This window comes from Rutidosis leptorrhynchoides, chromosome 1 (genome assembly GCF_046630445.1).
Source record: "Rutidosis leptorrhynchoides isolate AG116_Rl617_1_P2 chromosome 1, CSIRO_AGI_Rlap_v1, whole genome shotgun sequence".
NCBI lineage: Eukaryota > Viridiplantae > Streptophyta > Magnoliopsida > Asterales > Asteraceae > Rutidosis > Rutidosis leptorrhynchoides.
Genome location: NC_092333.1, coordinates 61,888,954 through 61,901,725, shown reverse-complemented (window position 1 = coordinate 61,901,725; position 12,772 = coordinate 61,888,954).

Sequence of the window (12,772 nt, the reverse complement as noted above, 5' to 3'; positions counted from 1 at the left end):
ATTTTAAGTTTATTTTTAAGTTTTTATTTTAATTATATATATATATTTTATTTAAATTTAAAACAGAAAAAAAGAAAATAAATAATAAATATTACGTGACCTGTCATTTGAACCAGTCCAATTGAACCAGTTCAGGGTTTCCATGCGACTCGCATGACCCACCCTCTTAAATCATGCGACTCGCATGAGGGGTCTGACAGGGCCACAAACAAACCCTAAAAACGCATTTATTACGGAGTATAATATATTATTATTATTAAACCCTAATTTGATTTTATTATTATTAATTAAATTTTTAGTTTAATTAATTTTAACTACTTTTAATTAGTTTTATTATATTTAAAATTTAATACTTTAATATAAATAATATAAAAATAATATTTTTATAAAAATTGAACTTTTTACAACTTTTTGTATATTTTTATATTTTGTCCCTTTTTAATCGTTGTAGCGTAATATTTGTATTTTTTAGCTCATATTTAATTTTAAACTTAGTTTTTCCTATAGTCATTTTTACTCCTAGATTTTTAGGCTTTGCCATAGAATTCCTTAAGTGCTTTTTCTTTAGACTAAGATTTAGGTGCTTTAGAATTTTGCGACGCCTTTTTAAGTTTTAGTTTCTTTTTAAGTTATTTCCATTTGGGATTTAGTTTTTCCTGTAAGCTTTAATATTTTTAGACCTTTTACTATGTACCAATTATCATTCCAATTAGTAATTTCAATTTGCGATTATAATTTTAAGTTAGTTGTAGTAATAAGGTTAGGTTAGTAAAGTATTTTTAAGTTTTTATAAGTTTCTTTTATTTTTCCGTCGTCTTTTATTTTTCAACCATTTTTCCTTTTTCAACCTTTTTCGACGAACTCTTTTTCTCTCTTATTTCTCGCCATTCTAGTTTTTAGGACTTAGAATTTTTTCTACTTCTTATCTAAATTTCTTAAAATTACGAAAATTTATTTTAAGTGGTTAAATTAATAGACATCAAAATTTTCTGGTTCGTAGTAATAGTTGGATTTGTACGTGGACCGGGTTATTGGAGCCAAACAGTCCTCAATTATATTGAGACCAAACGAATCCTGCCCCTCTGCTGCATCTTTTGGCTATTCGAAACGTGGGCAAAATCAGAAAAGTCTATTAATTGGATAACTTATTATAATTTTTCTTTCCTTTTAAAAACTAATAGGATATTCAGTGAATGCACCGAGCAAGACGTTCATCACCTTTTGTACGTTCACCACCTGTAACTAGATCAAGACATCGTTTAACAAATATAACCGCCGTTGATTTTTCTTTAGAATCGTCATCTAGTCGACCAAGTACTTCAGTTCAAATTTCCGATAATCCATTTTTTGAACCCGACCTCACAATTGAGAATCCAGAAAATATTCAGGAACGGTTCGTAGATCCTGAACCATTAAACTTTCCTCCGGAACCACCAATCATTCAAACAGAGATTGTTGAGGAACGAACCATTAAAACAGAATCATCTAGTGATACCGATTCAACAAATTCAATTATGGAGAATCTGGAACCTTTAAGTATGGAAGACCGAATGAGAGCTAAACGCACTGGCCAAGGTCACGCAATTACTCATCCAGACATTAATGCGCCAGATTATGAAATCAAAGGACAAATTCTACACATGGTGACTAATCAATGCCAATTTAGTGGTGCGCCGAAGGAAGATCCAAATGAACATCTACGTACCTTTAATAGAATCTGCACACTATTTAAAATACGAGAAGTGGAGGATGAACAGATATATCTCATGTTATTTCCCTGGACTTTAAAGGGAGAAGCCAAAGATTGGTTGGAATCGTTACCTGAAGGGGCGATTGATACATGGGATGTTTTAATTGACAAATTTCTTAAACAATTCTTTCCTGCATCTAAAGCCGTAAGACTTCAAGCAGAAATTGTTACGTTCACACAGAAGCCAAATGAAACTCTATATGAGGCGTGGACAAGATATGGAAAGTTATTAAGAGGATGTCCGCAACATGGTTTAGACACCTGTCAAATAGTACAAATATTCTACCGAGGATGCGACATCACTACAAGAAAAGACATAGATATAGCAGCTGGTGGTTCTATTATGAAGAAAACCGAAACTGATGCTTACAAAATTATTGATAATACTGCTTCCCACTCACATGAGTGGCACCAAGAAAAAGATATCATTAGATCATCTAAAGCAGCTAGAGCCGATTCTAGCCATGACTTAGATTCCATTTCCGCAAAGATAGATGCTTTCGAGAGACGAATGGAAAAGATGACTAAGGATATTCACTCTATACGAATTAGTTGTGAGCAGTGTGGAGGACCACATTTGACAAAAGATTGTCTCAGTATTGAATTAACAATGGAACAAAGAGAGAATATTTCATACATAAACCAAAGGCCTGGAAATAATTATCAGAATAATTATCAACCGCCAAGACCGATTTACAATCAAAACCAGAATTATAACCGAAATATTCCATACAACAACCAACAAGGTCCTAGCAATCCACAATTATCCAATAATACTTACAATCAGCAAAGACCTAATTTTCAAAACAAACCACCACAACAAACCGATGATAAAAAGCCAAATTTAGAAGATATGATGACGAAGCTAGTTGAAACTCAAACGCAGTTTTTCACATCTCAAAAACAAACAAATGAACAAAATGCTCAAGCATTTAGAAATCAACAAGCTTCTATTCAAAATCTGGAACAAGAAGTGAGTAACCTAGCAAGGTTAATAGGTGAAAGAAAACCGGGAAGTCTACCTAGCGATACAAATGCTAACCCCCGGAATGAAACAGCTAAAGCTATTACCACAAGAAGTGGTACAACACTTAAATCACCTGAAATACCTGTAACTTCTGATGAAACTATTCCTACTCCACAAGAACCACAACCTGATCAAGATAAGGAAAAAGAACCGGTAGTTGAAAAGGTTAATAAAGATAACACAGTTAAGGATAAACCTTATGTTAAACCATACCAACCACCACTTCCTTACCCGAGTAAAATGAAGAAAGAAAAACTTGAAGCCGAGCAATCCAAATTCCTGGATATGTTTAAACAGATAAATGTAAATCTTCCTTTCATTGATGTGATTTCAGGAATGCCAAGATATGCTAAATTCTTGAAAGATCTAATCACGAATAGAAAGAAAATGGAAGAACTCTCGGCTGTTACTATGAATGCTAATTGTTCAGCAGTGCTGTTGAATAAGATACCAGAAAAACTATCTGATCCAGGAAGTTTCACAATTCCATGTTTTCTGGGTAGTCTTAGTTCAATAGAAGCATTAGCAGACTTAGGTGCTAGTATAAATTTAATGCCGTATTCACTATACGCTAAACTAGACCTTGGAGAATTAAAACCAACCAGAATAAGCATACAACTAGCCGATAGATCAATAAAATATCCTAGAGGGATAATGGAGAACATGCTAGTTAAAGTTGGTACTTTAGTATTTCCAGTAGATTTTGTTGTTTTGGACATGGAAGAAGATTCTCAAGTTCCTCTCATATTAGGAAGACCATTTTTAAACACGGCTAAAGCAATGATAGACGTGTTCGGTAAGAAACTGACCCTAAGTATAGAGAATGAGAGTGTTACCTTTTCAGTTGATAGAGCAATGCAACAACCACAATCTGCAGATGATACATGTTATTATATTCAAACTATAGATACACATGCAGAATTATTAGAAGAATTTCCAGAATTACAAGGAACAGGAGAATGTTCTTTAGGAGAAGGAAATGAACCAATGGATGAAGCTGAAATGTTAGCTACACTTATAGCTAATGGATATGAACCAACAACAGAAGAAATTCAAATGCTAAAAGAAGAAGACAGATATCGATATAAATCATCGATAGAAGAACCTCCGAAATTAGAGTTAAAGCCACTTCCAAACCATTTGGAATACGCTTATTTACATGGTGAATCTGAATTACCTGTAATAATATCGTCTTCTCTTACTGAAAATGAGAAATCACAACTCATTTCTGTGTTGAAAGCTCATAAACCAGCCATTGCATGGAAGATTCATGATATTAAAGGAATAAGTCCTTCGTATTGCACACATAAAATCCTTATGGAAGAAGGTCATAAAACGTATGTGCAACGCCAACGAAGACTAAATCCTAATATGCAAGATGTAGTTAAGAAAGAGATTATTAAACTGCTAGATGCAGGTTTGATATATCCAATTTCTGATAGTCCATGGGTAAGCCCAGTTCAATGCGTACCTAAGAAGGGTGGCATGACTGTCATCACAAATGAGAAAAATGAGCTTATTCCTACTAGGACTGTAACAGGATGGCGTGTATGTATTGATTATAGAAAATTAAATGACGCCACCAGAAAAGATCACTTTCCCTTACCTTTCATTGATCAAATGTTGGAAAGATTAGCCGGAAATAGTTACTATTGTTTTCTAGATGGATTTTCCGGATATTTTCAAATTCCAATAGCACCCGAAGACCAAGAGAAAACCACATTCACGTGCCCTTATGGTACTTTTGCTTACAAACGCATGCCATTTGGACTTTGTAACGCCCCTGCAACCTTTCAAAGGTGTATGATGGCTATTTTTCACGACATGATAGAAGAATGCATGGAAGTATTCATGGATGACTTTTCAGTCTTCGGTGATACATTCAAATCATGTCTAGTTAATCTGGAACGAATGCTAATTAGATGCGAAAAATCAAATCTAGTACTTAATTGGGAGAAATGCCATTTCATGGTTAAAGAAGGCATCGTTCTTGGACATAAAATTTCAAAAGAAGGAATCGAAGTGGATAGAGCTAAAGTAGATGTAATTGCTAAACTTCCACATCCCACCAATGTTAGAGGAGTTAGGAGTTTTCTAGGGCATGCCGGTTTTTACCGACGTTTCATAAAAGATTTTTCTAAAATTGCCACTCCTATGAATAAACTCCTAGAAAAGGATGCGCCATTCATCTTTTCAGATGAATGTATCAAATCTTTTAATATTCTTAAAGAAAAACTCACTAATGCACCGATCATGATAACACCAAATTGGAATCTACCATTTGAACTAATGTGCGATGCAAGTGATTTTGCAATGGGAGCCGTTTTAGGACAAAGGATTGAAAAACGATTTCAACCTATATATTATGCTAGTAAGACATTACAAGGAGCACAAACGAACTATACAACTACTGAAAAAGAACTCCTTGCTATTGTCTTTGCTTTTGACAAATTTCGATCATATCTCGTTCTAGCAAAAACGGTGGTCTATACCGACCATTCTGCTCTTAGATACCTATTTTCAAAACAAGATGCTAAACCAAGATTAATCCGTTGGATCTTACTCTTACAAGAGTTTGATATTGAAATTCGAGATAAAAGAGGAGCAGAAAATCTCGCCGCTGATCATCTTTCTCGTCTTGAAAATCCTGAGTTAGAAGTTCTAAATGAATCGGCCATACAAGACAACTTTCCTGATGAATATCTATTGAAGATAGATTATAAAGAAATCCCATGGTTTGCAGACTATGCAAACTACTTAGTTTGTGGATTCCTTGAAAAAGGATTATCGTACCAAAGACGAAAGAAATTCTTCAGTGATATAAAACACTATTTCTGGGAAGATCCACATCTGTTTAAAAGTTGTCCCGATGGAATAATACGCCGATGTGTATTTGGAGATGAAGCTAGTAAAATTTTAAACCATTGTCACACAGGACCAACAGGAGGGCATTATGGGCCTCAACTAACAGCAAGAAAAGTTTATGAAGCTGGATTCTATTGGCCTACAATTTACAAAGACGCACACCTTCTTTGCAAATCCTGTGATGCATGTCAAAGGGCCGGAAGAATAAGTCAACGTGATGAAATGCCACAAAATGTCATCCAAGTATGTGAAGTATTTGACATTTGGGGTATTGACTTTATGGGTCCATTTCCAAAATCTCATAATAATCTATATATACTCGTAGCCATTGACTATGTATCTAAATGGGCAGAAGCACAAGCTCTCCCAACTAACGATGCACGAGTTGTAGTCAACTTTTTAAAACGTCTTTTTGCAAGGTTTGGAACACCGAAAGCTTTAATAAGTGATCGGGGTACTCATTTCTGTAATAATCAACTTGAGAAAGTTCTTAAAAGATATGGAGTAACTCATAAAATCTCCACCGCATATCATCCACAAACAAGTGGACAAGTTGAAAATACCAACCGAGCTTTAAAACGTATTCTAGAGAAAACCGTAGGATCAAATCCAAAGGAATGGTCCATTAAATTGGAGGATGCACTCTGGGCTTTTAGAACAGCCTACAAAACTCCAATTGGAACCACACCTTTTAGACTTGTTTATGGAAAAGCATGTCATCTTCCAGTAGAAATTGAACACAAAGCATTTTGGGCTTTGAAGACATGTAATCTTGATTTACATGAAGCCGGACGTCTACGATTAAGTCAACTAAACGAATTAGAAGAATTAAGACATGAAGCATACGAAAATTCGTTAATCTATAAAGAAAGAACGAAGAAATGGCATGATAAAAGAATCAGAAGTTCAAGGGAATTTAAAGAAGGAGACAGAGTTCTTCTTTTCAATTCACGATTCAAGCTATTTCCTGGAAAATTGAAATCAAGATGGTCTGGACCATTCATAGTCAAAAGAGTTTTCCCATACGGAACGATAGAATTAATAAATTCAAATGGGATTGAATTTAAAGTTAATGGTCACAGAGTTAAACATTACATACATGGTCCGATGGAAGTCGACAACGAAGTTAATCACAATTTCAATACCACAGCTAACTAAGTGTGGGGAGAATCAAGTCTTTAAAGGATAATATGTATTTCTGTTAGAGTTAGATTGTCTGTTTTCGAGTAGTTCTCGAAAATGGAACACGTATGGTCTTTCCCTAGCAGACCCTAAAGAACTAGTCTTCTCCCCCCATTCTGAATTTTTATTTTTTTAGGTTTTTACGAAATGAAGACTGCCTGTGAACTAAACCATGGTCTAATGCTACACGCTTTGATCACTAAAAGAAATAATGACATACTACCGAGTGAATTAGTATCAGTAATCAGAGAAAGAATGGACGGAGTTAGAAAAGGATCCAGATGCGAAGATAATAAGTTACAATTTGGTAAAGGAAAATCAAAATCCGCAGCGAAAAGAAGAGCACGACACCTAGAACGATGTCACAAATGCGGAAAATGGTCACATGGAGGTAAATGTTCAAATAATCAAACCTATTCAAATACCGAATTTGTTACTTTATGCAGAGACGGACCGTTCATATGTTTAGAAGAAAAGACAATGAATGCTCGAGGTTACGCCTATGCAGCCATGGAAAACCAATTAAACCGACTATCTTATGAATATAATAGATCATATAACTAAGAAATCTATTTCACAGGTATGTCTGTACAGTTTTTATTTTTATTTATTTTTAACCTTTTGATAATAAACGCTAATTTGTTCGCTAAAAAGTATTAAATTGGTATTAAATAAAATTAGGTTTGGCGACCGAAATTATTGATATCCTTCAAAAATTTATTACATCACTGCGAAATTTAACGTTTATTCTTAAGGTATAAATATCTTTAATCAATCAACCCAAAATATTTCAAAAATTCGTCATGAGTTAAATTAGGTCTTGTAACCGAAATTACTTTACCGAAAAGAGGGGCGCATATTTTTGATAATATTTGATTGATTAAAGTGGGATAAAAAGACAAAAAAATTTTTAATTTTATTTTTACCATATTTAAAATTAATATTTAAATCTTAAATTAATATTGTAAACTTTGTAAAAACAATATTTTTAAAATTGTAAATATTTGAAAAATTAATATAAGTTTGGTGTGAATTTATAATATGAATTTTTAAATTAAGTTTGGTGTGAATTTTTAATTTTTAAAATATGAAATTTTAATTTTATGCATTTCAAATTTTAAGTTTGGTGTGAATTTTTAATTTTTAATATTAATTTTGAATTTTATATTTATGTTGTGTGAATTTAAAAACAAAAATTTACTTTATCTCATTAAGTTAAGAATATGATTTTTAAAATTCGTCGTAAGTTGAAGACTAGGTCTTTGAACCGAAATTGCTTTACCCGAGGGAGGGACGAGAACTTTTATTATCATTATTTTTAATCTTATTGATTTAAAGTATGCCAAAAACATTGAAAAAAAAAAAAAACCAAAAATCTTAGCTTTTAAAACAATCGCTACAAAAAGACAAATTTTAAAATTTTGTCGAAGGACGGACTAGGACATCAATCCGAAACGACCTCGTCCTAAATAACAAGGGAAACAAAATTTTAAAATTAATTTCTTAATTGTTTTATAAGTTAAAGATTATAAAAAAAAAAAAAAAAAAAAAAAAAAAAGAGAGAGTAAACTCCGCGACTCGCGGAGTTTGCAGTGCAAAACCTCCGCGAGTCGCGGAGGGATCAAAAATCAGAAAAAAAATAAAAGAGCTGCACGATCAGTTTACCTCCCCCACACAAAAACACTGCGAACAAACTGCGAAAAAGAACCCGAAAATACACCCAAAAACACCCCAAAAATCTCAATTTTTAACCGTTAATCACCAAATCTTTTGCTAAAATCATGTTGAGAAGGATGATATCTAAGAACTACTCAAGAAAAACGGTAAATTTCTACACCTAAACACCATTTAATCCGAATTTTGGTGTTCTTGAGCTATTTTTTCCCCAATTTGATTTTGATGCTTTTTAGTGTAATTAGACTTAAATTGTTTATGTATTATGCTTGTATAACCTAGATTGATGCTGTTTAACATGATTAGAAGCCTTAAACTTCAAATTTTGAGTAATCTAGGGTTTGTGTTCTTGAGCAATTTGGGGCTTTTTGTTATAAACAGGTTATGGCCGATTTTTTTCATGAATTGTTGCTAAATTGAGTAGTGTAACATGTCTAGGTAGTTAAATGATACAAACTTTGAGCCTAAACATGATTTTGAGAATTAAAGTGGACTTTTTTTTAAGTCCAAAATTCATGAACTTGATTTTTGAAAGATAATGCCATTTGAGACTTGTTTATTTGCTAGTAATGATTATTTTGACATGTTATTTGAGTTGAATGCTTATGAACTTGGCGAAAATTTTCGTATATGCTTATTTGAAAAAATGTAGATTTGATAAAAATGTGAAAATAAGCTTAAGTTTGATATAAATTGATAATGTCATTGTAATTATTTTGATTGATGATTTTGCTGACACTAATGCATATTTGGATGCACAAAATTTGTGTTTGATGTGTTTTGCAGAATGAAAGGGGTGAATCTTCATCCCAAGCCCGCCATGCTCCTGCTGAGAACTTGGAACAACAGGAGGTAGATAACTACTACAAGCAGGATGTACCTCATCCAGTCATGACCTTTTCAGATATGCACTTGGAACAGTTGCACCCGAACCTGAGATTTGACAGACTTTGGATAGATTATCCAAAATATCAACGGGGTTTGCATACTCTTCATTCCAAGGTTGTTGAGGTACCGAGGGTCATAGAATGGGGACCCTTAGAAGCTGTAGAATTGGCCGGGCCAATTAGGGAATTACTGGTACAGAGGTATGGTAATTCTTCTTTTAATGACTGGATATGTTTATTCACCATACGCAGACCTGTATATAAAGTATGGTGTGAAGAGTTGTTATGTAGTATAGAATTGAATGATCGGGTAGCTAGTTTAACCGATCGTTCTTTTATTAGATTTTTGTTAGGCGGTTCGATGCGCCACATGTCTTTACTAGACATGGCTCAGGCTTTACGTATATATACGCCTGAGGAGTTAGCGTCTGCCGATTGTAGAGGATTGATACTAAACGGTAGAAAAATAGATGAGAATTTTGATACACACGGTGTGTGGAGTCAAATGACAAGCCATCACCGTTTCAAAGGGGGAAACTACTCTTATTTGGATATAGATAGAGCCGAATTAAGAGTAATACATAGGTTTTTAGCTAATTCGATTACACAAAGGGGTAAAAACAAAGAAAAGGTAAATGAACAAGATTTGTTTTACCATATGTGTATTCGAGACCCACACAGCGCTGTAAGTATACCATATTGTGTGGGTTATTATTTATCAGCTATGGTTCGGGGGATGCGTCCACATAGCATAATAGGAGGTGGTATTTTTATTACTTTGATTGGTGAATATCTCGGTGTGGATATAAGTCGGGGGGGATTATTAGTAGAAGAGCCGGAACCCCGCGACACTATAGGTTTAAATGTATACCATGGTGCGAAAGTTTTGAAGCGGCGAAATAACGCCGCAGTACGATACAATGGTAGACATCTACAGGTAGAGAGAAACCAGGAACAAGGTAATGTAGGAGGGGGGAATGAGATGCAAGAAATGCATAGGTTTATAGCTTCTCAGGAATACGAAAATGCTAGACAGAGAGCATTTGAAGATTGGCAAGTTCATCAGAACCAGATCATAGCGCATTGCCAACATATAGGTAGAAACTATATTCCTACACCGAAACCCGTCTTCCCTCCTTGGTCGATAGAGATGCAGCCACCATATCCTACGTATGACCCTGCCGAAGCATTCTATAGCACTTATGGTTATGCGTGGAACCCCTATTGGTACCAATATCATCCTTAGTTTACTTATTATTTTTTATTATTTTGTAATTTGTAATTATTGATACATTTAATATTTTTGTTAATATTGTAATCATTTTTATAATTATCTAACTTTTATTTTTAGATTTTAATAATTTTTGAATGTGGGGTAATAAACCAAACTTCAAAAATATGTATATATGTTTGCAGTTTATCTTATGTACAAAACAGGGTAAAACAACGCATTTTCAAAGACTGGCATTAAGTTCAGCAAAAGCAACTAATTTTGACGACAAGATGCAAAATATATGTGAAATAACAACAAGACGGAATGAACAAATGAAGTGCACCATTTATCATTCAGCAAACAAACGCCAATATATTTGGAAACTTTGGTAAAAATTTAATCATTTTCACACAAATCACCCTCAATAATTTAAATTGTTACTGATTTCTTGCAAATGAGGGCATTGCAAGATCTTAAGTGTGGGAAGGGGTTAAATTCTTTCGGATTTTAAAACTTTTACTTTATACACTTGGTTACCATTAAAAATACTAGTAAAGCAGTAGTTGTATTAGAATCTAGTGCTCTCTGATAAAAAAGAACAGCCCTAGTCTTATATACTGACTACCCAATTCTAGTAAAATTTTTCAAAATTTTCAATTAAATGAATTAAAATCATGTTTATACATATTTATGAACGATAAAACTAGGTTTTAACACCGAAATTATTGTTACCTCAGAAAGGACATAAATTGAGAAACAAACTAAAATGTTAAAATTCATTTAAAATGGAATAGAGGACGATAAAAAGAAAAATAAAAAGCCAAGTGTGGGAAAATTTACCAAGTTATCTTAAACATATGTCACATATATCTGTAACAAATAACTGAAAATACTTTTGCTTTGGACTAAACTAAACTGTTTTACCCAATGAAAGAAAAGAAGAGATGGATCTACACGATGAATCAATTCCATCATTAAAAGGAAGTAAAGTCTTCCGAAAAAGACACGCGCTTCTTGATTTAGGTCATGAAGTTGTCGTCCAGACCAGCTGTAGGTTGACGAAAAATCTAGAAAAGTCATCACTAAAATCAGCAGGAAATCCACGGACCTCAGCATTAAACAGGGTCGCCAAGTGGTCAGATTTATCCTAACCATGAGAAGGATTTATCTCGTACAATGGGGAGGCACCATGCAAATTAGCTGGATAAGACTAATGAATCAGATCCCCAGAAAGGATAATCTCCTTAAAGATTAAAAATCAGCTTTTAAGACTGATATTACTCAATCCTAGAGATTGACCTTAAAGATTGAGAATTCAAACTCATGGAATTCAATGATATCTAAACTCGAGCTTAAACGAGAAAATATTTTGATCAAAATTATAAACCGATTTGTTTTCTGAAAACCCATTTTCAATGCGTTCATTACCATTGAACGTAAAATCCTAGGAATTCACCTGGAATTCATTAGGTCACCTGAACTAAATCGGGTGTCAACCGTAAGAACGGTGGTTGCATAGTGGTCAAAGACATGACCTTGTGCCAGACCGAAAAAATTATAAGGGTGAGCTTTACTATTGCTCCTACCAAGGATAGTAATTGCGTCCGACACGTTATAGACCATAATCAAAAGCATGTCACGGGACATTGCCTTAACAGTTACTTGTTCAACGCTTTCCTTTACAATCGGACGGTAGTTTGCCGAAAGGTAATATACGGAACAAGTAAACTGGACGTGTTGCTTTCCAAATACAAGGTTAGCAAGTGGGTGACACAAAACCGCAAGTTTTGAGCTAAAATTTTCAAATCTGAAACCCACCAAACCCACAAAAATATTTTGCAAACACCGGTAAAGGGTTATTCCGAAAAACTTATCTAGGGTAAAAACTAGATTTAATTTTCAAAAGATCAAATGTTTTCATAAAGATCCAATTTCCTTAATGGATCTAAATTTTTATAGTCATGTGGGACTGTAAACCATATCGTTACTACCATTGTTTATACCGCCATATAGAAATCACTGATGTACAAAGTGTGAAGAATAAAGAAGTGATTATAGTATTTCAAGACAATATTGCTTGAGGACAAGCAACGCTCAAGTGTGGGAATATCTGATAATGCTAAAAACGAACATATATTTCATAGCATTATTCCTCAAGAAAGACAAGCTTTTAG